The sequence below is a fragment of the Leptidea sinapis genome, chromosome 29 (assembly GCF_905404315.1).
Source record: "Leptidea sinapis chromosome 29, ilLepSina1.1, whole genome shotgun sequence".
Classification (NCBI taxonomy): domain Eukaryota; kingdom Metazoa; phylum Arthropoda; class Insecta; order Lepidoptera; family Pieridae; genus Leptidea; species Leptidea sinapis.
This window is the reverse complement of record NC_066293.1, coordinates 10424958-10452423: the sequence shown is the minus strand read 5'-3', so window position 1 is coordinate 10452423 and position 27466 is coordinate 10424958. Positions and strand designations below refer to the sequence as shown.

Below are 27466 nucleotides of genomic sequence, written 5' to 3'. Positions count from 1 at the left end.
TTTTCACTGATGGATAGTAGCACTACTACTTGCTGCGATAAATAAATGGTGCGGCAGAGAGAAGTAATGGTGCAAGAGACTCTCACATTGTTTTGTGTTTCTTAAAAACAATTTATATGAAATGGTACTGTATCATTTCAATTGCTATGAAATAATCATAAACAAAAATATGTTAAGTTTTTTTTAAAGTGATAACCCTCACTTCTAGGATTAATACACAAATAAAATTTGATAAACACAATTTAATGAACAATGCGGTATTCGAACCCACGACCACCGGCGTTCCGTGCCGGTGCTCTAACCAACTGAGCTAACTGTTGGAGTACCACCTCGTTATTTGTTCAACTCTCAGGTTGTGGCTTCATCTCATAATCATAATCAATTTTTAAGCCATCTGATTACTTAGCTATTCAACTGCTGCATATAAATATTTAAAGCAGTAATATTTATTATACTTAAATCTATTTTATACTAGCTGACCCGACAGACATTGTTCTGTATATAATAAATAAAATAATGTTTTTATATGAATTTGTCAATAATATATCATAACATCAAAAATGACTTTGTAAAATATGCACCCTGCTGTTGGAATGAAATTGTTTCACAGCAGAACTGTCAAACTGTGCGTCAATAAATTATCTTATAGAAATTATGTATGGACACATCAAAGGAAAAATAAATTTGTTGTTTTTATTTAATTTAGCAGCATTTTCCTATTTATTCACCTTTTAAACCTCCTCTGGACTTCCACAAATAATTCAAGACCTAAATTAGCCAAATCGGTCCAGCCGTTCTCGAGTTTTAGCGAGACTAATGAACAGCAATTCATTTTTATATAAATAGATATAAGTAATGGCAACTAGAATTAGTTATAAGTATATAATTATATTCAGTAAATCACTATTTAGAGCAGAAAGATAATAATAATAATATTAAGACACACTAAGTAACACAAGTTATCTAACTTAAATTAGACATAGCCTGTACTATTTTACACACTTTTTGTTAGCTTCAACTGTATTGTTTGTAACCAATTCATTTGTGCGCGTTTGACCCAATTTAAACAACCAGATTTCGTTCAGACTTTGTAGATTCATCCAGAACACATGACAATACATTAATTTGATAAACTTATTCCATTTTTAATTTGAAAAACAAAATAAGATTTTGTTAATTTTTATAATTTTCATCTACCCTCAATCAGGCAGGATTTTTTTATGAAAATAAGGGACGAGGCGAGCAGGACATTCTGCTGTTGGTAATTGATACGCCCTGCCCATTACAATGCGGTGTCACTCAGAATTCTTGAAAAACCCCAAAAATTCTGAGTGGCACTACAACTGCGCTCGTCACCTTGAGACATAAGTTAATAATATTTTAAGTCTCATTTGCCCAGTAATTTTACTAGTTACGGCGCCTTTCAGACCGAAACACAGTAATGCTAACACATTACTGCTTCACGGCAGTAATAGGCGCCGTTGTGGTACCGTATACGTAGGAACATTGAATTGATGTTAATTTTAAAAGTCAATCTTTATGTTTAAGCAGTTTATTTAATATTAGGAAATTTTTGAATACCAAAGAGAAATTGTGTGCGCTACAAAGCGTGTTTTTAGTTTTTTTTAAACTATTAGATACATAAATACATATAAAAATCGTCACCTTTTTGCTCTTAATAGTTATTTTCATTATTATAAATACTACTATATATTATAAATACTACTACTAGAAATAAGGGATTGCTTGGAACTAATTCTAGTAGGCTCCATAAGATACATAATAGCTTTAAGGGTAAATGTATACACTTCTACAATAAAGTCCCAGCCACTGTTCAGGCATTATCTATAAATAAATTTAAATGTTTTATAAAAAAATGGCTCTGTCGTAAATCCTATTACTCCACTGCTGAATATCTAAATGATCGGACAGCCTGGGACTAGATTGTGATTATTTTATAGCGATAGAAATGACTGTACAATATTGTATATTTTTATTGAAATGAGCGCAAAAAAAGAATGCTGGGAGAGTTTCTTGCGCCGCTTCTTCTCTCTCTTAGCGACATTTGTTTCCGAGGCGGTAGTAGTATCTATAATATTAGAAATTACATCAAAAAGAATTCTAAAGGAATCAATTTTGAGAAAATAAATGTCTTTTATGCCTTTTCATCCATGACTCTGAAATCATATAAGTGTTTGGACTTCTAGCTCAGTGGCACACCCCAACACTAGGCTATATTATATTGGCCATCAAAAAGAATGAATACAAAACAAGTTGGGTTTTAATTACTAGAGTGTTTCATTAACATTTATTGTGTGTGTCATATCAAAAGCAAAAAAAATCTGTCGGACTCATTGTTTAATAACTTGAAGCGAACCACAGGAAGTTGTAGTAAATACTTAACTAAATAGTTCAAATTCATTCATGTTTTTTATAGTTTTGTATTTGCATATATTAAACCATATTGTTGAACACAATTGGTGTATTATTGATATGTTTCAAGCGAGCTAGGGATATGTTCATCACTGGCATATTACATCCCGCGACTTTGTCCGAGTAGATAAAGGGTTTTTAAAATAATAAGCAAGTTTGGAATTGAAGATTATCTCATGTCCTATTCCATTTCCGGTTCCCGTTTTTGCTCCCGTTCCCAACATAATATATGAATCTTATTTTGAGGAAGATTGCTATGGCAAACTAAACCTAGGTACTATTGGTATAGTTATAACTCATTGACGTGAATTTAAATATTCAGAAATCCCGCGGGAAACATGATTTTTTTCTGGAATAAAATGTAATCTATGTCCTTTCCCAACTTAGTTTATCGCTGCAACAAATGTCATCAAAATCGGTCCAGTAGCTCCGGCGTTAAAAATCACATTTATAATTTTATAGAAGGGATTATACTGTCCAACGAATTTATTTCAATAGAGTTATTAGTAAAAAGTTGCTGCCCGCGACTTCGTCCGCGTGGAACGCAATGAAACAGCAAAAATAATTTGTCTGCGTCTGATAATAAAAATTCTATAAAGTATTTTTTGGAATTATATTGTTTCAAATTCATATATTTTTATTCAAAATAGGATTTAAAATCACGAATGAAACGTTAAACTCTATCACCCATTCGAAATAGTGAGCTTCGGACCTGAGAAGAACGGGCACAAGAAACGGTTTTTCTTAAATTCCCCACTTTTCCTTGATGGCCGACAGTCTGGTACACTCGTTCAATAGACCGCCCGCCAGTCGGTCCATCGCCAGCCACTTTTTCCCGAATAGGAGTTTTACATAAACGTAGAAAAAGACAATAAATTTTGGGGGTTCCACGTACTTAGAACTGAAACTCGTATTGTCGATAATTTAATTGAAAAAAAATACACTATTATTAAAACATCGATCAAAGTTACAACGAACTTTTATATTATGTTACTTGCTGCTACGGAACCCTTCATGGGCAAGTCCGACTCGCACTTGGCCGCTTTTTAACATGTGAGTAAACAAAACAGAACAACAAGAAATAGCTTTATTACTTAAAGAGTAATCTGCGTGGTTCCTTACAAAAAAGTTCTCGTACAATGTAGTATTTTTTTAACCATTTTAAATCTCCTGAGACTGTTTCGTCTTTTCTCATCCCGTATCCCGTTTTTATGGCGTTAGGGCGCGTTTATATGCCTCCCCCCCCTGTCCGTACCTCGTTACGCCCATGCTTCTGAGGGTATCAGAAAACCCACCAAAAACCCTTCACACCCTCAAAATTCTTTAATGCTAGTCGGTACTTTTGGTTGGACGCAAACACGCTGACAGGCAGAGCTTAGTTAAGAAGGACACCAAAAACAAAACACCCAATTGCCAATTAATTTGTCTTTAAATAATCATTTATACTAAAGTGATTTTCCACTGTTGACACGAATTGAGGGCGTTGACCCTAATTGTTATTGTCATACGTAAAAGATATATAATACTTATATAACTACCCACTTATTACATTGATAATTATATATGATATTATATGAGTCATCTACATACATTACATAATAGCTTTAAGGGTAAATGTATACACTTTTATTATAAAGTCCCAGCCACTGTTCAGGCATATTTTATAAAAAAATGGCTCTGTCGTAAATCCTATTACTCCACTGCTGAATATCTAAATGTTCGGACAGCCTGGGACTAGATTGTGATTATTTTATAGCGATAGAAATGACTGTACAATATTGTATATTTTTATTGAAAAGAGCGCAAAAAAAGTATGTTGGAAGAGTTTCTTGCGCCGCTTCTTCTCTCTCAGAGCGCCATTTGTTTCCGAAGCGGTAGTAGTATCTAGCAGTTATTAGAAATGACATCAAAAAGAATTCTAAAGGAATCAATTTTGAGAAAATAATTGCCTTATTATGCCTTTTAGGTACTTATAAACTAAATTGTTTAGAAAAATATTTAGTTAACTTATAATCCTGCCGTCTAATTCCACCTTCGCACGACACGCCATAAATTAGGATATCATCCCTACCATCTGGATGTGTGGCGTTCCTCCACAGTACGGTTTACAAGGAAGTCTCTTCCACGTCACCCGTGAGAGGCTCCTTTTCACCGGATGCCGGCTAGATTATGGGTACCACAACGGCGGCTATTTCTGCCGTGAAGCAGTAATGTGTAAGCATTATTGTGTCCGGTCTGAAGGGCGCCGTAGATAGTGAAATTACTGGGGACATGAGACTTCACAACTTATGTCTCAAGGTGATGAGCGCAGTTGTAGTGTCGCTCAGAATTTTTGGGTTTTTCAATAATCCTGAGCGGTAGGTACTGCATGGTAATGGGCAGGACGTATCAATAACCAATAGCTAAACGTCCTGCTCGTCTCGTCCCTTATATCTATACTAATATTATAAAGCTGCAGTGTTTGTTTCTTTGAACGCGCAAATCTCTGGTACTACTGGTCCGATTTGAATTATTCTTTTAGTGTTGGGTAGTCCATTTATCGAGGAAGGCTATAGGCTATGTTTTTTTTTTCAAAATTAGGGGTCCGTAATAAAATTGCTATTTTGTAACACAAGGTGTAAAATCGAAAATCTATTTTTGCGTGCGCTGCAAAAACTATTGACAATAGAACAAAATGATGTACAGGCTATAATATAGGCAATATTTTATTACTTATAAAACTATCGCGTGAATTATACTTTATATGGCAAAACAACGTTTGCCGGGTCTGCTAGTTCATAATAAAAGCGTACTACAAAGCTGTGGAATGAGCTTCCTTGTGCGGTGTTTCCAGGATGGTACGACATGGGCACCTTAAAAAAAAACACCTTCCTTAAAGACCGGCAACGCTCCTGTGACTCCTCTGGTGTGTGAATGTGGGCGCCGGTGATCACTTAACACCAGATGACTTAGTCGTGAAAGTTATGATTTAAGTAATTTGTTTCATCGCTTCACATAAATTGTAATTTGTAAAATGTTGAAGCTGTATATGTATATATATTTAAAAGAGTGGGGATGAGTTTCTTGCCACTTCTTCTCATTAAAGCTCAACTTCGAAGTTTATTTTTTATGAAAGTAAGGGACGAGACGTGCAGGATGTTCAGCTGGTGGTATTAACGCCCTGTCCATTACAAAGCGGTGCCGCTCAGGATTCTTGAAAACCCCAAAAATTATGAGTGGCACTTCAATTGGGCTCGTCACCTTGAGGCACAAGATGTGAAGTCTCATTTGCCCAGTCATTTCAGCCCTTCAGACTGAAACTCAATAATGCTTACACATTACTGCTTCACAGCAGAAAAAGGCACCGTTGTGGTACCCATGATATAGCCGGCATCCTGTGCCAAGGAGCCTCCCACTGGTGGATTGGTAAAATCTTTGACATTCATAAGCGTCATTTTAAACTAAGTGTTTTTTTTTCTTCCTTCCGGCAGTTCAGCCGTAGTCAATAAGTCTTTTGTAATATAACTTAATATTCAAGACGGGTAGGTGTACATTGTATTGACTGTCTTAACTAAGATCTAAAACAAGTGATGACTTAATATTTTGCTATTTCTATTATCTTTAACAACGTGAAGAGCATGTCGGTGACATCTCTGTTAAGATGACAAGCACAGAATGTACAGAATCACCAAAACTGTGTTTAAAATTTTGTGGTAAAAGATGTCCACAAAATTTTTAACAAATTGTGGTTATTACGTTCCGTCAATTAAGCTAGGTCATATTAGCTGTTATAGTTAAGGTTTACGTCAAATTGAACGTTAACAGTAACGTAGACTTTAACATAGACTGCGGAATGTGTTACCTACACCATTATATTCCTAGGCATAGTTAAAGTTTAGTAGTGAAAAGTCAATATCGAATATTAATTTGAAACTTTTGACAGGTCGCTATTTTACATTAACAATAGCTTTAAGTGTGCGTGTGTTGCTGAAAATAGGGGCTAATTATTCACCGCTATTTTTGCAGCTGTCACCTAGAAGTATAAATGATGAGGCTGTAAATATTCATTTAAGTAGAATACCTATGCCTACGGGCGTAGTAATAATTGCCGCACTTTACGACTATGCCTGCGCTATCTAGTTGGAGCGCAGCGGAGACCAATCATTAATCTATGCAAATATATATTTTTTTTTAACTTAGTCGTGTTAGTCCTGATTATTGAGTACTTTTGCATCGCTTCACATATAATATTGTAATTAAAATAATCTGTTAATTGGAACGAAGTTCCCTATGGGACGATGCGGAGGGGTACCGGGAAAAAACCGTCCGGAACGTAACTCTCTTCATGTACGTCTAAGCTTTGCTGTGCGACAATATCTTGTTGTTGAAGCTGTAATTATATAAATTTAAAGGAATGGCGATGAGTTTCCTGTCACTTCTTCTCATTAAAACTGATTTTCTCCAAAGTGGTGGATAAGCGGTAAAATGCATTACTTTGACATGCATTGTAGTGATTTTTTGGCCTTAATGAATATAAGTATATTAATTTTTTGATTGAACACAGTTTCTTCGCGCACGTAAAGTTACCGGCAAAAGTTTTTAGCTCTATGATTTCATACATTACAATAACCGATTAGTGAGTAATGAACGGTATTAATAATACTCGGAAAAGGATTAATTTGGCTCGCATGCGTGCGGTGACGTCACCAACGACATATTCTTGAAGGACTTTCAAATTAGCCTTAAGCTGTCGGTGTGGCTATGAGCATAAATTTTGCAGCGGGCAGCAGAGTCCATGACACGGGTTGTAGCGGAAATATGTTAGTATAATTTGTGGTGTAATTTTTTTTTTATGTTTTCAAAATTAATTCAAATAAAACAAATCTAATAACTATATTTACAATACTATGATTACGTTACATTAAAACTATCATCACCGGAGGGGGTACCAAGAATACTGGCAGTACTTCCGCGTTGGATAGCTAGACTGATCTGTTGACCAAAATAGCTGATAACCTTGGGTTTCCAGTAACCCTATTGAGGCGCGTAGATAGTACTTTGTACATTCTCCACACCTCTGGGCCCCACGGGCCAAGTGTCTCGACACCAAACGGCATAAAGATGTAAGACTCACTGAGACCGACATATTTGCGACGGTTACTGTCTTCTGTAGTCAAAGCAGCAGCCCCAGCACCAACTGACGTAACTTGGACATGAGATGGAGCCAGAGTGTTGACGCAAGTCGCGTCCCACACCAGCGCCCTTCCTCGTGCCCAAGCCACCAGGGCCACCATCAGGATAATAATGCAAACGTAACAACTAGGAACTCATTTCAAATAAACTGAAAAAATATCACAATGGAGGTATACTGCGTGGCCGAGAAGTTGACGTCCAAAGCAACAGTTTGAATTTGGCTCATTTTATTGGCCAATGTTCTGGGAAGTTTTTAAAAATAGTTAGAAGCCAAAGGCTCCCCATTTTTTTTGATACCTTGAACATTTTTCATGAATTTAGCTGCAGCAGTTATCTTGAACTTACGACTCAATTTTAAACTAGTTCCGCATTGTCTAAACTATTCATAGTTTCTTATGTGGTTATTGCAACTGTAGTTAATAATTATCAACAATAAAATTAACTTAAAGTGTTAAAAAAAATTAGAAAAAAGTCCTATGTGGTATAGGTATATAATTTGGTGAAAAAAGCGGATAAAAGGGGAAAAAATTAGTATCTCCTAAACTATGCAAAATCGTAGAACATACATAGGGGTGATTCGGATTTCAAATTTTAGCTTTGGACGTCAACCGAGCCAACCTGTATATAAAGTATAAATTGTAGTTTTAATCGCTCATCGCACAGCTCTATGATCCGCTAATAGCAGGAGCTAGTGGCCTCGTCACTTCGCCTTGTAAAACATTAATTAATTAAACCAACGGTTTAAAGCACGGTCAAGCGCTAGTTTGATACTGTTGATATTGTTTTAATCTTGGGCTCAGATTATAGTAGCATTAATTTAGCTGTTGTTTATATCTTGGTATTCACTTTTATTATAAAATACCTGACAGTATACAAGGAGTCACTCTGAGCACAAATTAAAAAATATATTAAAGCTTCTTTGACAAAGAAAGCTTACTACAGTATTGTAGATTATATAGAGGATAAAGATGCATGGTTCTTGTCTGGTTCTACGCAGGCCACCTTAAATTGTACAATATTATAATATTTCTTAATGACACCACGGACTGGGAATAAAGCGAACACCCTCAGGCTATTTAATTGTAAATGTTTATTGTACGATATCACATTGTAATCCATATTTGATATTTAAAAAAAAACCGCTGAGTTTCTTGCGCCCATGCTTCTCAGGTCTGAGGGAGTCTCTTTTGAATGGGTGGTTGTTTTTGACGTTCAATAAGTGATTATAAATCCTATTTTGAATAAAAATATTTGAATTTGAATTAAGTAGACAAAGTTGTTATATGATTTAAAAGATGGGTGGGAGTTTCGTATCACTTCTTCTCTTCATGTCAAAGCCTCTTTACGAACTGATGTAGCTTCATGACGTTTACCAAGTCGATTAAAAGTAAAAGCGAAAGAAGCTTCGATATATTCTAGATTTTTTTATGAAAATAAGGGACGAGACGAGCTGGACGTTCAGCTGATGATAATTGATACGCCCTGCCATGTTGGAAGACCCAAAAACTCTGAGCCGCACTACAACTGCGCTAGTCACCTTAAGACATAAGATGTTAAGTCTCATTTCCCAGTAATTTCACTAGCTACGGTGCCCTTCAAAGCGAAACACAATAATGTTTACACATTACTGCTTCACGGCAGAAATAGACGCCGTTGTGGTACCCATAATCTAGCCGGCATCCTGTGCAAAGGAGCCTCCTACTGGTAAAATATAAATAATATAAGTAGGTAAGTAATATTCTGGTTTATAATCGGCAAGAAGAAAATATGACATAAACGAGTGGCCATATTGTAAAGCTAACTGCGAGCGAAAATAACCACTGTAACCAATGACGTTCTATACCTACACATATAAGGACATATCATTCGCAGTTTGATAGCGCCGCGGAACGGTAAAAGTGTGCTTTAAGATAATGTAAGCACACTTTTCTACTTAGTCGTGTGTCAACTATCGCTGACCGAAACAAACCTGAACTGAATAAATGTTTTACATTGCTGCTTTTTGACCGAGAACATCTTAAACAACTGTAGTAAATGCAGCAATGTATAGATACAGCAGTCAAAGCTTCTTATGATGTAATTTGTGGTATGTTTCATATTTCGGCTTTGTTTTTATACGACGTGATTTGTCTATATGTATAGAACGTCATTGGATGTAACAGTAAGGTTTCAGATGGAGTATTTCAGAGAGACTTTCTGTTATACAACGTTTCCCAAAATACATCAATAAGCCGACACCAGAGAATGGACCTGCTCATGACCTACTAGAGAAACAAAAAGAAAAACAACTCTTTTTTCTTAATTGCAAACATATTATTTCCATCAACAATTGACACCTCTGGCGATATTTTTTGAACTACCACAATTATTACAATATTCCTGAAATTTTTAATATTCTTAAATTATAGTATTCACTATCTTTATTGACGACCCATATAGCCTAGTGGTTAGTAACCATTCCTATTGAGCTAGAGGTCCCTGAATATGACAAGCCCCTCTCAATATCCGCAGCGTCGCAAGCGTACGTTGTAGTACTATGTATGTATGCACTTATAACATTTATATCACCTTATTTAAATTGATATGGGGTGGTTGTAACAGCTTGTTACCAACATATGAACCAGTCACTTTTACATGTACATACCGATAAAGTATAAACATAGCGTCCCGGACATAAAAGACAAGATAACATAACGAGAACAAAATGTTAATTAGTAAGTTCGTCGTGTCCTGATAATGTGGTAATTGATTTTAAATGGCCAAACCACTTAACAGATAGGTACGTGAAGGACTACGTAAGGCTTCGTTTATCATTATTTAGTTAAAATATACTACATACCATTCACATAAAAACCCCATGCTAAAAAAAGTTGTAGTAAACTCTGGAGCAACACTCCGGGCTTAACAAATTCCCAAACTCTTTTTTTTTCGTGTGTAAACCCCCACGAGCCGTTACTTCACCGGGGTTTTCGGTGGGGTGGGGTGGTGTGTCGGAATCGGACCGTCTAAAACCACACGGTGTCCCATACCGCGCCTTAGTAGGAGGAGTCCGGGAACGACGTTATTAACATATCCGGTACTCCACCTGCTCCTGCCTACAAGAGCGCGGGCACCATCTTCTTAAGGCGACACTAAATGCCAGCGACTTTGAGCGGTATGAGTTCACGGTAAATTCTTGCGTGGAAAACAGTTTATATGCTTACAATCCTCGTTATTCACTACTAATCTGAATAAATGAAAAAAACCCAAAAAATGCGTCACGCCATGCCAAAAAACTTGTTTACCTTCAAAGAAAAGTGGTAGTTCAAAAAGGCTCGGCAGTGTTAACTATATCCAACAACAAGCATTAGCAACCTACAAATAAGGCTTAAAGATATGTGTAACAGGATTAAGTAGTATTCATAGCTTGAAATGCTATACTTTCACCACAAAACTTGTCTAAACACACCATATTTGCGTGTTTTCTGCTTACTCTTCGCCTTAATATGATCTCAATTAGGCGGCGTCCAAGTACACGCGGATGTCGCCCCTTCGCGGTTGACCACTGAGGCGGATGAATGGGTAAACCCGTCCCGTCCACCCGCGGCCACACTCAGGGCGGCAAACCCTAATCCAAGCCTGCAACAAAATGGCTGCTTAAGAACCAGTACGGCTAAGTAAGGAAAACTTACACATTCTGACCAGGACATTTGTTTCAATAATGCTTAAATATTAAAAGTTTTTGAATGTAATAAGAGAATATCAGCAAAGCTCTTGTTATGTACAATGTTTATTGCTACCAATTCTGTATAAGAAGTTTACGACTCGAGAACGAAAATGTGCGAAAGAGACGGATATCTATTCTCTTCTACATTTCGTCGGCGATGTATTTTGTTTTAGCAATTTAAATTTGGCAAAATGAGTAAAACGTCAATTTAGTTATAAAATTTAGTTAATTTAAAGGTTAGGTTAATTTAAAAAAACACGCGCATCCATTTTAAGTTTGGATATGCTGTTATTTAGACAGTCATTCACTGATACATTTTCATTTTTTCATTGCGTGACGTTGTGTTCAAAGCGCGGTCGAAACACAACTGAACTAAAACTCTATCTAATAGGTGCGTAGGCAGAGTTTTGCTTCTCACAATTGTTGAGCGTGATTGTGAGTCTAGTTGTTTATTGTACGTCAATGGACGAAACAGAAGATTTCAGACGAGGGTGAAGTTGGCAAAGCCAGGGGTGGCATCACCCGAATTCTGAAATCGTGTTTCATCCCGCGTACACTGAATTCATATATTATGTAGTTAGCAAATTTTTGATACTTTCGTCTTGATACTTTTCGACGTTCAAATTACTCGTTACACGTATCTTTCTGTATGTGAAAGATCGGTTGTGTACTTTTTGAAATATATCTGCAATAAAGTTATATACATTTTTTCCACACCTTCGCGGAAAGTTCTCTTGGTCACCCTGTTTTTTTTTTTATGGAATAGGAGGACAAACGAGCGTACGGGTCACCTGGTGTTAAGTGATCACCGCCGCCCACATTCTCTTGCAATACCAGAGGAATCACAAGAGCGTTGCCGGCCTTTAAGGAAGGTGTACGCCCTTTTTTTGAAGGTACCCATGTCGTATCGTCCCGGAAAAACCGCACAAGGAAGCTCATTTCACATTTCCGTAGAGGAAAGTGGCACTCTGAACTTGTTAACGCGTACGTTAATAACAATACGTCAAATTCAGAAAGCGAAGAAGTGCCAAATACCTCACGGAAAAGAGGGTAAAAAATAGAACTTTCTCTTACAGTTGTGGTAAAAAAATCCTAGGCGAAGCAAGGGAGGGAAAAAGGCTATCTCAAACTGCGTACTTGGCATTTTTCCCTATCCCTAGTTGGGTAATAAATAATTGAACATATTATTATTGTGAATTGCATTTATCGTGACTTCCTTATAAATTATTCGCTATAAGGAAATACCATTAAGTTCCACCGTGACCATATATTATTACTTGAGGATACTTATAAATCTATGGATCTGTTTGAGATATTAGTTGATAAACGTATAGACGTATGGAGCACTCATACGGAACGCTAGAGGTCGTGGATTCGAGACCCGCATAGTACATAAAATATTGTTTTAAAATTTTATTTGTATACTAGCTGACCCAGCAAACGTTGTATTGGCGATATTAAAATCGCGATACAAAAGTAACTGTTGATCGTAGATGGGTGAAAATTTTAAGTTGTATGTATTTTTTAATGCTGACTCATAATCAAACAAATTTAAAAAAATTAAAAATAAATTGGCGTGGTCCACCCTTAACATTTAGGAGGATGAAAAATAGATGACCGATCCTCAGACCTACCCAATATGCAGTCAAAATTTCACGAACTTACCGCTGATTTCTACCTCGTCTGGCCATAAGCTGGCCAATTTTCATCGGCAGCAAAAAATGGAGGTGGTTTTCAACTCAGTTTTTTTTTTGTATGTTTGGGGCTCAGCCGGTGGGAGCAAGAAAGACGATTCCATAAAAACCTTTTTCCTGCCATTTCACGGGAGGGTCATCTATGACTTTGCATTAGAGCTCTAGGGACATTAAATTCCTCTGTTTTAACGCTTTGGGGCTATGCTTACTTCTAATTTACCCAAAATCGTATCTAAAAAAAATATTTATCATTTTCGAATACGATCATATGACGACCTCTAGTAGTTTTTTTTATCGAAGAAGAGGACAAACGGGTAACCTGATGTTAAGTGGTCCCGCTGCCCACATTCGCTTGTAAAACCAGAGTTATCACTGTTTTGATAAGTACTTATTATTGGGTTCAAGCGAGAAAATCCCTAATTTCCCCTCTCTGTATTAATTTAGGTCTAAGTTTACTCAAAAACTGTTTAGTAGCAACCCTATTTGTATCTTAATAAATATATGAATCATTGTCGAACACGAACATTTTGAGACCTCTTGATGTAATAAATACTTATTACTGGGTTCAACCGAAAAAAAACTTTAATTCCCCTGTTTTAACGCGCTAGGGTTATACTTAATTTACTCAAAAACTGTTAAGCGGCAACCCTACTTGTAATATATTCGCAAATTGCGTTCGTTGCGTAAGCGCACAAAACTCGCCGCGACGGGTTTTTTGTGACCCAATAACTTGAGAGGCGCGCGGGAGAGAGACGGCACGACTGAGGGGGGGAGGGAGACAGGTGGATGAGTTCAAGTTCATTGGGGCTGCGGCGAGTGCCGATACGAGATAGTGACTTAACTTTAAAAGTCAAAAACCATTTTATTATGTTAAGAAGTGAAAGCTGGTGTTCACGTACCTTACGTGATACCTCACACACACTGGGCGACGATCATCCAATGCAAGAGAGATTGCTTAGCAGCTATAGGCTTTGCTGTCATCAGAGCTCGTATATCATCCTTCTGGGAAAGATTGCGTAGCTCTGGTAACAGCATTCTCCAGGTGGTGGGCCAGGACCTGCGTAGTCCAATGATAGCCCATTGGCTCTCGACACATCAGGAAGCAAATAGAAAATAGCTTTAGACACAAAGCTGTTTACTTTTTGCTTTTATTTGACTGAGTTAAATAAATGTAAAAAAAATCTATTATTGTATACTATTTTATTTGTGCGACTCAATATTGTGTATGGGATTTTATGCCTTCAATAAAGATTTATTATTATTATAAACACATGGTCGATTCTGGTGCGGCCGTACCATCGGACTGTCGGGTGGGCGCCTTGCACCAATTTGCCCGGTGTCATACTCGGTACAGTAATAATAATAATAATTTTATGCGATAGACAATGCGACATACCATAGAATATGGATTACGGACCGTTTCTGATGGTTCGTCTGTAACAAATCCGAGCATGTGTTTAAGCTATTAGGTTGAACATTGTGGAAGCCTTCGATCGTGTATAGGAAAGCGTCAGTGTCGCGAACGGTTGAACCGTTTACTCTTACCACGGAGCCTCCGGTTCAATCCTCGCCCGCCGCTAGATTCGATTTTAGATTTTACGATTCATATTAGTACGTTTATGAGACGCTTTATAAGGTCGGCAACACTTTTCAACTCCTCTGGTGTTACGAAACAGCAAAAAGATACCATATATCATGCTTGCTCGTTCTATAAAACTTAGAGCCGTCAAGCCCATTTTCAAGTGCAGTATTGTTCTCATCTCATGTCTGGTTCAGCACAATATCAGTTGGAATCATTTGACCGCGTGCAACGCAGAGCAGCTCGAATTGTTGTTGACCCAGTGCTCTACGAACATCTGGATCACTTGCCGTTGCGTAGAGACGTCGCTTCATTGTGTGTCTTCTACTGTTCCGTAGAGCTGCTTCACCTTATTCCTACCGCAATTTTTTTTCATAACACCGTCTGGCTGTGTGTAGTAAGTAGTTCCTCTAGAGTGCAACTACCAAGGAACTCTATCATTTCTTTTTTTTATGAAAATAAGGGACGAGATGAGTAGGACATTGAGCTGGTAATTGATTCGAGCTGCCCTTTACAATGCAGTGCCGCTCAGGATTCTTGACAAACCCAAAAATTCTGAATGGCACTACAATTGCGCTCGTCACCTTGAGACATAAGATGTTAAGTCTCATTTGCCCAGTAATTTCGCTAGCTACGGCGCCCTTCTGACCGAAACATAGTAATGTTTACACATTATTGCTTCACGGTAGTAAAAGGCGCCGTTGTGGTACCTATTATTATTATAGTCTAGCCGGCATCCTGTGCAAAGGAGTCTCCCGCTGGACTGCCCACTCATGCCTATTCGTACTACTATTTTATAAAAAAAATAATTTCCATTCAAATTCTGCGTTTCTGCGGTACTAAGGGCGTATTAGGTCATGCACAATTTTGGTCCATATTTTTTCGTACCAGTACCTTGGCGGCGCCTGGTGTCTTGCACATTACCTTCCGATAAATTTGTATTTCTTCAACAAATCACGATGCGTATTTTAATAGTAGTGTACTTAGATAATTTATACGTCTAGATGGAATCTCTTGCTGTTAGACAACCGATAAAAACAGGCCAGGAATATTAGTTTAGTGTGCGTGACATGCTACGTCTTACAATCGCGATTTGTATGATACTTTGTGTTACCAGTGGGAGGCTCCTTTGCACAGGAAGCCGGCTAGATTATGGGTACCACAGCGGCGCCTATTTCTGCCGTGAAGCAGTAATTTGTAAACATTAGTCGGTCTGAAGGGCGCCGTAGCTACTGAGATTACTGGGCAAATGAGACTTAATATCTTATGTCTCAAGGTGACGAGGCCAATTGTAGTGCCGCTCTGAATTTTTGGGTTTTTCAAGCATCCTGAGCGGCACTGTATTGTCATTACAAAGCAGTGCCCTTATTTTCATCAAAAAAAAATTGTGTGCGTGAATTGCTCAAAATAGAGGTTAATTCTAATCTCTATTTTTTTCGACGTTTTCACAGCTGTCGTATTCTATCTAGACGTAATAAATAATTTATGGTATTTTATTAGATGTATTATAATCTCGTATTCTATACTTGATTTGTATTCGCCAATTTTCATGATCATATCTCAATGGGAATTACCCTGTATATAGGTTTTGATTTACATAGTTAATTGCGTTTTAAATATTTGCATTTTTAATTGTCTTTCAACCACGGCACGCCACAAACTTGGGTTTCGTCAACACTTGAATATGTGGTTCACAGTGCGGTTATCAAGGAATTTATTTCACGTGCAATCAAACTGTGGTATGAGCTTCCCTGTGCGGTGTTTCCAGGACGAAACGTAGTGTACCACCAAAAAAGTGCTCGTGATATCTCTGGTGTTGCCCACCCTGGGTGGCGGTGATCACTTAACACCAGGTGAAACGTGGGAGTGCTCGTTTCTTAAAAACACTACAGATGTAAGAATTTTATGTTAATTTAAACTTGATATCTCCACGTGTGCCCGAGAAAATGCTCTTCAGGAATGGAAAATTAAGTGATTCTATATAGGTTTCTCATTTTTTTTAGGACATGCGGAATCTTAAAAAACTTAGCCTGAAAGCGATTGGCTTGTTTAAATGATAAAAAACCGAAAATACATTAAAACAATCTGTTTGCAGATGTGCCTACACGTAGGGCATAGACCTAGGTATATAGTAGACGTAGCGTATTTTGCCAAGCCGCTCGTGTCTACATGGCTGAAGCTATATTGTAGATATCAACGCCAAATATTTATTTAACACAAGGAAGCTAAAAAGTAACATGTAAATTTTCTTCATCACTTTGAAGTTTTTTTTTTATGAAAATAAGGGACCAGACGGGCAGGATGTCCAGCTGATGGTAATTGATACGCCCTGCCCATTACAATGCAGTGCCGCTCAGGATTCTTGAAAAACCCCAAAAATTCTAACTGGCACTACTATTGCGCTCGTCACCATGAGACATAAGATGTTAAATCTCATTAGCCTAGTAATTTCACTAGCTACGGCACCCTTCAGACCAAAACACAATAGTGCTAACACATTACTGATTCACGGCAGAAATAGACGCCTTTGTGGTACCCATAATCTAGCCGGCATCCTGTGCAAAGGAGCCTCCCACTGGTTAGTGGTTAGTTAGTGCCAGTCTTAACAATAACATTACATTCAATACGTATATTGTAATGCTAAACAACCACCTTATATCTTAGTGCCCGCTTGATTCTGATTCGGTATAAAGATATCATATCAAAAACATTATCATCCAAAATGGTACCAAGACGAGACCATATGACTCCTACTGTCCAAAAGCTATAAGATCTCATAAAGAGCCAAGCTTCTAAGTACTTCATGTCCTAACTTGACAAACTGGCTATTTTGCTACATGCACATAGGCGTAAGGGGACGTCCATTATTTTTTTTTTGCCAAGCAAACAAATACTACAAGTTTTCGAGTTGCCGCTAAAATAGGCGGGAAATGTTTTATATACTACTAGCTGACCCAGCAAACGTTGTATTGCCGATATTAAAATCGCGATACAAAAGTAACTGTTGATCGTAGATGAGTGGAATTTTAAGTTGTATGTATTTTTTAATGCTGACTCATAATCAAACAAACTTAAATGTCAATAAATTAAAAAAAAAACGTGTGGACCACCCTTAACATCTAGGGGGATGAAAAATAGATGTTGTCCGATTCTCAGACCTACCCAATATGCACTCAAAATTTCATGAGAATCGGAGGAGTTCAAAGTTTAACACCATGACACGAGAATTTTATATATTAGAATATAGGTACTTATCTCTGGTGAGTGGTGTTAATTTTTTTTTCAAGATGGCGAAGATACACCCATACAGCCTACGTGATAATGTGAGTTCTTAGGTACCACTCTCAAATAAATACTCATTACAATATTTATGGCTATAGAATTCTTTTAAACGATAGAAAGATTTATCTACTAGCTTTTGTATTAGTATGCGTGAGGAGCTCTAACTGATATTTGTTATTCTTAACTCTATGGTTTGCAACACGTGCTCGACACCCGGCTTGTTGCTTCTACAGTAAACACATGTCTGAAGCTCAGCTAATGAACTTATTTAGTTTACTTGTAGACAATTGCCATATGTAGCATTACACAGTTCAGCGAGAGGATTTTAGTGGTTCCTACGAGGGTGCAGATTGTAAGCATGAGACGAAGCCGTGAGCGTCAATACACCCGAGTAGGAAAATCGCACGTATCAAAATTGAGAGTATGGAGTTCCCTTAACAGGGGAAGTCTGACAGTTAACCTTTCGAATGATGACTAAAAAGAAGAATATCTAATATATAAAATTCTCATGTCGCGATGTTTGTAGTCAAACTCCTTCGAATCGGCTTGACCGATTCTCATGAATTTTGAGTGCATATTGGGTAGGTCTGAGAATCGGACAACATCTATTTTCCATCCCCCTAAATGTTAAGGGTGGTCCACAATATTTTTTTTTATTTGTTTGATTATGAGTCAACATTAATTAATACATACACATTAAAATTTTCACCCATGTTACTTTTGTGTCGCGATTTCAATATCGGCAATACAACGTTTGCTGGGTCAGCTAGTAATATTATAATAATATGATCCCAGAAAATGATGCATCAAAATTTAAAAGAATTGTTAAAAAGCGTTAATGTGGTAAATCTTACTATATTATAAGCGACTTTCTATATTATACCAAACCTTCGAAATGAAGTGATCACTGCCAGTATGTTATTGTACCTACTACAATTAAATTTAGAAAATTTCTTCGATCTTCTAAGGTTTTTGGCAAATCTTTACGAATGGGCAGATTTTGTCGCAAAATTAATCGATATTAAAACTCACTTATTAGTAAAAATTTGTATTGACATAATTCCGCACAGTAATATCTTAAATTAATTTATGACTAACATAGTTCGTAATGAGTGAAGTTCCAGCATATTATGAGTATAACTGTTGTGCTTGTCGGGCTATAACCGTCTAAGCGTAATGTTGGTTTGGCTACCGTGGTTCCGTAGCACTGTTATTTTTATTTAATTTTATTATGCCTTACTTTCTTTGTAATAGCTACGACTGTCTGAGGTAACGTATATTCGAAATTTAATGCTATTTTTTAAAAATGTCTAAATACTCGAATATCATAAATAAGACACAATATAATATTATATTTAATTGTTAAAAAATCTTCTCTTTGGTATTCGAAAATATCCTAATATCAGATAAATCGGTTAACGATAATGGTTGAAATTTAAAATTAACATCAATTCCTGCCTTATCGACGATAGATGAAAATTATATAAATTAACAAAATTCTTATTTTGCAAATCGAAAATGGAATAATTTTATCAAATTATTGTATTGTCATCAGTCCTCGATAAATCTACGAAGTTTGAACAAATCTGGCCGTTTAAAGTGGGTCAAAATCGCGCCCAGATAAGTCTGTAACATACAAACAGGTGAAACTAATAAAAAAGGCTGTTTTGTTAGGACAAATATCTTATCTGTGACAATGTTATTATTGCTAAATAGCAACATCGATTTCGATAGTATTATTTTATTTAAATTACGAACATTTCTGATGAACAGAAATATGATTTGACCTCTATTCTAAGTTCGAAATGAATTAATGTCAATTTGAAACCAAATTTGAAAAAAATTGCACGTAGGTAAGATATCAAACGATATGATAGTTGGGGCCTACTCTAGTTTGTCTCTAAATTAAAAAGAACCTTTGAATGGATATCAAATATTTTCAAATGTAAAATAATGACAAACCGAACTAATTCTGTACCGTGCAAAACACCTATAAGCTTCCTTATGATATCAGTGCAACACAAGCCAAACAAGTAATTTTGTGTTTTTTTATTGTGAATTTGAAAGCATTTCATTTGATATAAAATATGTTTGAAGCCATAAGTTTTTTATTCTATCCAAAAATAAATCGTATAACTCATAAAATGGCGGCAAACAACCACAATCGTGAACGTGACTCCGTGAATGATTATTAGCGATTTTACGCGCCGCTTGCGGACTCCCAACATTCCTCGCGATGACGGAAACATACCATCTACGGCATAATTAAATTCAGTTTGCGGCCGGCATTCGTCGCGAGAGCGTCTCTCTATTGATAGTGTGCGCGCGGCTTAAGTGCTCTAAGCTGTTTGTGATTACCGAAGCCTTTTAAAAAGTGAGTGACGTGTATAATAATTTGAAAATGGAATAGTGTAGTGATCTGCGGGAAACGCTTCTGACTGGAATAGTTTCATGTTTGAGCCGATTGGCGCGGTTACAGGATAACACAGATAACGAATCCTTTTCGTTTGTTAATACTTTGATAATATTTGAATTTCGAACGGTTTCTATACGAGGTTGGGCCTTGTTTTGTTATCTACTGCCGTAACAATATTATAATCTATGATCGGTTTGAAGATACTAAGAAATTCTAATTCGCTAATATCATCAATTGATCCCTACGTAGACAGTTGGAAACGTGAAATCGTAATATTAATGACGAACACAGATTACTCATACCACTTGCCGGATGTGAATACTTAAATAATTTTAATTTTTAAATTGCCAAAGATGAAGTAGGTACGTATTTACTTGGTACAAAACTGGTCGTTTGAGATGTATTTGTGTTCGAGGGTTCCGTACGCAATTAGGAGCAGCAAAAGTCCGCCTTTAATGTATTATTACGTAATTCCATTGCATTGGCAGTTATTTCGAGTGTTCCTCGATTAAAATTTAGACAGGAAAATCTATTCTAATTGAAGTTATAATTATTTTGGCACATTATGAAAATAAATATGAGAGTGAAATTTTATGATACGCGCGCATCAAAAACAAAAAGTTTTGCGACATTCGTTCTTTTTTTTAATTTCTTCGTCCATTACTAGGACATTCAAAGGGTTCAAGCCCGTACAGCCGTATTCGTTATTTAATAATTAATTGTCAAAGCAATCTCTGCAAGATTTTTACAATATTTTTCTTTCTACAAACGTAGAATAGAGAAATAAATATAAAAAAATTAAGGATTTTTGCTTTTTTAGGTAGGTAGTAAAACTTCTTTCGTGCATACCTAAGTACCTACACACAAACTTTGTTTTGTATAATGTAAATAACGAACCATAATATGACATTATTATAACGGTTGTAAATACAAGTAGGTACCTATTTAAATTTTATGAATTAACATCATATGTGTTAATTCCTTAGATAATTTAGGCGTCTAGATAGAGCCTCTTGCTGCTAGACAACCGATGAAAACAGGCCAGGTATATTACTTTAGTGTCGTACACTCGCGATTTGAATGCCACTTTGTGGTAGTGTGCATTGTTCAAAATAGAGGTTAACTGTTAACCTCTATTTTCCGTTTTCACAGCTTTCAAGTTTTGTTAATTTACACTCTACATACAGAATGTAGTATGCTGTATGCACCCCTAGCCGCCCGCACGATCGGGCTCAATTAGGTTCCCTGATGTAGATTTTGTTTCGAAGAGGGTGATAAACTTTGCCACATCCTGAGCGAGTAAATCGCCACTCGAAAAGGAGCCAGAATCTGGAAGGACATTGAGTTTACCAGTGGGAGGCTCCTTTGCACCGGATGCCGGCTAGATTATGGGTACCACAACGGCGCATATTTCTGTGTGTGTAAGCATTACTGTGTTTCGGTCTGAAGGGTGCCGTAACTAGTGAAATTACTGGGAAAATGAGACTAGACATTTCATGTCTCAAGGTGACAAGCGCAGTTGTAGTGCCGCTCAGAATGTTTGGGTTTTTCAATAATCTTGAGCGGCGCTGCATTTTAATGGGCAGGGCGTATCTATTAACATCAGCTGAACGTCCTGCTCGTCTCGTCTCTTATTTTCATAAAAAGAAGCCTGTTAAATCATCCTCTGTTCCTCCAATATGAATCAACTAAGAAGTCAACTCCTGTTCCGTCGCCAAATAAGTATAAGTCGTCTCCACGCCTGTTTTTTTTTATATAGAATAGGAGGACAAACGAGCGTACGGGGTCACCTGTTGTTAAGTGATCAAAATACCAGTTGGGTATCGAATCTTTACGATAATTTTTTAGTATATTTAAAAAATTCGAAGAATACTTACCCTATTACCGTAAAATGTGTTATAAAAAATAATAATGAAAGCGTATTCTGTCGAGTTCGTAGCAACTCGTTTCTAAAGGTGAAAGTTTTATACACATCAACATAGCTGTTGCTGCAGTATTGAGTTGAATACAAAATAAACATTTGTTGTAAATGCATAGTAACAGTATATCGAGCCAATCAGGGCTCAGGGTTGAACAAAAATGTTCCAACTAATGTTATACAATTGCAAGGAAGGATTTGTGTAAGTTTCAGGGTTTTCATAATGTTTGTTCCAAAAAAGTCAGCTAGGTTTTTACCGTCAAGTACATTTTATTCCATATAAAACAACTAGCTGACCCGACAGACGTTGTTCCGTAGATAATTAAAAAAACACTGTTTTATAGGAATTTGCCAATAATATTTTAAAACATCAAGAATTATTTCGTAAAAAATGCTCCCTGTTGTTATAATGAAATTGTTTCACAGCGGAACTGTCAAACCGTGCGTCACTAAATTCTCTGATAGAAAATATGTTCATACAAAACAAATATTGAAAATAAAAATAAATTATGGGTCCCAAATCGAAATAAAAACTATCCTATCTCTCAAGTTGGACTAAACTGCACTCCATGAAGTAGCCCCATTAAAATCCGTCCATTAGTTTAGGAGTCCATCGCTGACAAACAACGTGTCACGTAATTTATATATATTAAGATTAAGCATTGATTTAATTAGGCATGTATTTAAAAATCAAACTTCCAAGTTTTATTATAATAATGTTTCTTAGGTACTCACTCGTTGTAAGTAATTAGCATAGTATTATTATATCCGATATATCTATATTGTGTGTAAAGAGTGAACGTTATAGAATTCAAAAATGGAACGTGTTTGGATTGTGATCCGAACGAGGAGCGCGACCTTGGCGTTCGGTTAGATAATGAGGCGCGGCCGCGGCGTAAGCGTTTTGATAAGCGATAGCCATTCGGAGTTTTGAGTGATCCTGAACGCTAATCGACGGGAACTCTATTACTAAGACTTGGCTGTCCAGTGTCCATGCTTCTACCAGTTTGTCAGTAGACTTTTATTATAAAACTACGTTATATCTAATATTTATATTTCCTTTAATTCCTTCTATGCTTTTTGAAAGTTTCTATTCAGAAATCATCAACAGATCATGGGGCGTTATTAACCCTCGCAATTTTAATATTAGTTGATGTATTATATCTCCAGCATTAGACTTGTCATGTTGGAGCAATATATACATAAATATGAAATACTTTACATAAACAACAAACCTGTCTGAATATCAATAAAACCATCTCTGGCCTTGATATAGTAAAATATGTCAACCTACACCTTCAGGCAAGTCAGAGATAAATTTATGAGTTACAATCTCTTGTCTTATCTTTGTTGGTTAACTGCACCTTTGTCTCATTGTTTACATTTATCAGTTTTAGAATACGTGCGTAATCTTGGGTTAATTACGCTTTTGTCATCTTTATTATTAGATTTTATCTAGTTCGAAAAAAGTAGAGTTCGTTGGAAGGACACATCATAAACTCACTCTTTTAAACCACACTTCCCCCTAATCTCCCCCACTCTAATATAAATATTATTTAAAAAACGACTATTTCTGAAACCGTTTTATACCTTAATATTTAAATAATAATAATTACTTTATTTCCCAAACATTACAATGAATAATAGTATTACAAGTTAAAAATATGTTTCTAAATTACAATTATGTAATTATTTACATACAATACAGGGAGCAAAGTCAGCTTAACTAGTATGAACTGTGCTTCAGCTGTCAATGACTTCTGATAATAATATTTGAATGTAAAGAACTTAAAATTTTCTTGTTGATACTTGTCATACTGTTGAATAACGTGGAAATCTGACCATTTAATAGGATTTTGGTTTTCGATATCATGTTTTTTTTTGCTCGAAACCTGGAAAATTAAGTGAATTTTCCGAAATAAAGCCTTTGGTGACTCTCTATGTGCCAGTGATCATTATTTTAAATCGCGCTGTAGTTCTTTTTTAAATAGGATTATAATAAAGCGAGCCATTGTAACATAAAATTGATATCGCTGTTAGTACTAACCCACCCCAATGCGACATAGAGGTCATTCTTCTGTGAATGAACGGACTCATTGTTAATTTGTTGTGGCGGTTTGCGAATTTGGTGTGTAACCTCTTATTGTGTTTTGTTCCCCTGGTACTTGCTTGATATTGTCTGTTTTTTCGTTAAGTTAAAAAGTTTAGTGCTTGTTTTTAATTTTGCAACAGACATGCGAGTGTGGGAATTACTTCTTGTTCTTATCCGTTCAGATAGTTTCGAACTAGGTTAGTTTCTTATACCCTTTATCTAATCTCAGTCACGCGAAAAATTCACCTAAAAATTTTGGTCTAAAATAATCACTAGTTAAACAGCTTGTTATTTTAAGTGTTATCCTTCATTTGTTAATAGACATTTTCTCGTACACGAGACTTTACTGTAACAAGGTGACTGAAAGTGTAGAATAAGCTATCATGTGATGCATGGCATGTAGAACAGTCAAGGGATCGTAAATATTCAACTTGATTTATACTGAAAAATAACAGAATTATTAAACTTTTCAAAATTCTGTCTAAAACAACATAAAATTTATTAATAAAAGCGTATCAATGTACGAATCCTATTGGGTAAGTAGGGTGGAGCGAGAAACTAGCGATTAATTAAACAAATTTTTATGACATTTTTTATTATTCTCAAAGATGTGTTCAGTAAGTACTTAACATAAAATCAGAGTGCCTGTAATTACCTTGGCATCTATCCTATCCTTAAAACTGGATCACATAATACTCATTCCATTTAAAACAAGACAAAAAATATCACTCACGTAATCCTATTAAAAAGTGTCACAAAAGCTGTGTAATTTTGTATCTCGTGACGATGTCATTCCATAACCGGTTTGACTATTCGATCGATAGTGTCGTAGGGATGGAATCAGTGGATAAAAATAGGGTTGTCAACCGTACACTAAAAGGATTTTTGATTTGACAATAAGGGACGAGACGAGCAGGACTATCTTGCCCCAAACTAGGCATAGCCTGTACTATAGGTACAAGACAACGATATATTTAATATAACATACTTACTTAAACATACATAAATACATATAAACATCCATGACTCGGAAACAAACATCCATATTCATCATATAAATGTTTACACCTACCGGAATTCGAACCCGGGACCTCTAGCTCAATAAGCAGGATCACAAACCACTGGGCTATATGGGTCGTCATAACAAAAGGTCGCCTATAACATAAATGACTTTCTTAATACCACAGGCTATTGACCCTCAGGCTATTAATAATAAAAATGATATTAAACAAAAAAAGAAGCCTGTTTAGCTTCTTGCACTCGTAAAATCTATATTTATACGAGTAAGTTAAAAAATAACCTCAAGAGTAATTGAGTAGAGTAGATATATATTACAATAGCTAATAAACAGGTGCAATTCGCTTAAACTAAACAAATACATGCATATACCTAATATAATTAATTTTAAATCAAAATTAATTAATTAAATCTACAGGAACTACTTTACAGTTGATAACCCGATCAACCCTAATTTGCATTTTTTTTCTTTATGATAATATGGGACGAGACGACAGGACGTTCAGCTGATGGTAATTGATAAGCCCTGCCCATTACAATGCAGTGCCGCTCAGAATTCTTGAAAAACCCAAAAATTCTGAGTGGCACTACAATTGCGCTCGTCACCTTGAGACATAAGATGTTGCGTCTCATTTGCCCAGTAATTTCTCTAGCTACGACGCCCTTCAGACACAGTAATGCTTACACATTACTGCTTCACGGCAGAAATAGGCGCCGTTGTGATACCCATCTAGCCGGCATCCTGTGAAAAGGAGCCACTGATAAAAAATTTGCATGCATATTAGTAAATTGGCTTAAGATGTCGTTCAAATCTAAACAATTTGTTTTTTAAAAAAAAAATATCTCATCGTTCATAAATTTTGTTTTCCAAATTTATTATGTGTGATTAATCCCAGAAGCTGTTATGGATACATTAAAAAACGTAACAATTTTTTTTAGCAAGTTATTACTTTTATTATATCTTTTCAAAATAGTGTCCATTCAAGTCAATACATCCGATGAAAACATTGAGACAAGCACTTTTCCCACTCGGTCTTAGGTGTCTCTTCGACAGCCTTTTGAACGTACGCCTCGGCGTCTATAAAACGTTTTCCTCCAAGTTTTTCGTTTATTTTTGTTATTAAATATGAAGCCTCTCAAATAGTCTAAACAAATACCAAGTTAAAACGCTAGACACAACAGTGTAACGCTGACCTTGACTTGTCGGTAGAACACGCCGCACAAACAGTGACGTAGGTCACTTGCCAGTCAAGTTTGGGAAAATAATATATTCGTAAACATATAACGCCGCACTTAGCAATTCCACGATCTTTTAGAAGGCTAAAATAGCTTCAGAGATAGGGCCCCCCCCCATCTCTGAAGCGGTCATTAAAAGACCTAGATAATACTAGAAATAGGTTCACACTTTGCACTCTATAAGGACTGGCTAAATTCCGCGAGTCAACATCATCTGAGGATGCCTCGTGTAGAGGCGAAACAAAAGTATAAAATAACTTAATAAGTACTAAATTTAATACACATAATACCTATTATATTAATAAAATACTACCTATTGATAGGGTTTAATTCGGTGCCTGCCCGTTTGGCGAAGCTATTCCGCTCTAAGTCACGCGTGGCGAGGTACCTGCTATTACATTTGGCTTGGAACCGAATTGAGAACCTTTTTGGAGTCGGTCAAAAAGACGAATCTTAGAGGAATTATTACTCAAGTTTTTTTTTAATAATTATGAATTACCGCAATATAAAGCCTAGCTCAATAAAAAGCTCTATAAGGAGCATGTAATACTGTTCTCGTATAGGATTACATAGATATATATAGTATTGTCGTGTAACCCAGAGATGCTTGAATTTTGGCAAATTCCAGTAGGTACCTACTCATCAAATTGCTCAATCGATTGGCGTTACGTAGAGATGCTTTATTCAAAGTCAAATAAAATCGTCACTACAAATATTTCTTTTAAATTACTGAATTTACCATATGTTCGGATAAAGTAGAGCTCGTGTGAAGAACATACAAGAAACTCAACGGCCACTCTTTTCGATCAATTTACAATGACTGTAATATACAAAACATATTATCACATGCCACAAATTAATGTATCACCCTCAGCACGAATTCAGCACAGTACAGTCTCTAAGAAACCTCCCCCCTACTAC

General features: G+C 36.3%; 1 protein-coding gene across 5 annotated transcripts in view; it reads left to right on the top strand.

The window, feature by feature from the left end:
• The window catches only part of LOC126973432 (spectrin beta chain), a 152340-nt gene that overhangs the window by 1188 nt on the left and 123686 nt on the right, over positions 1-27466 (top strand). For 3 of the 5 annotated variants that reach the window (XM_050820694.1, XM_050820692.1, XM_050820690.1), the window contains exon 1: positions 20131-20240. The exons of 1 other annotated variant lie outside the window; for it this stretch is intronic. The gene's annotated coding sequence lies outside the window, so the exon portion shown is untranslated. Of the gene's footprint in view, positions 1-20130; positions 20241-27466 lie in introns of those variants that run through there. One more of the 5 variants, XM_050820691.1, reaches the window with a different exon arrangement.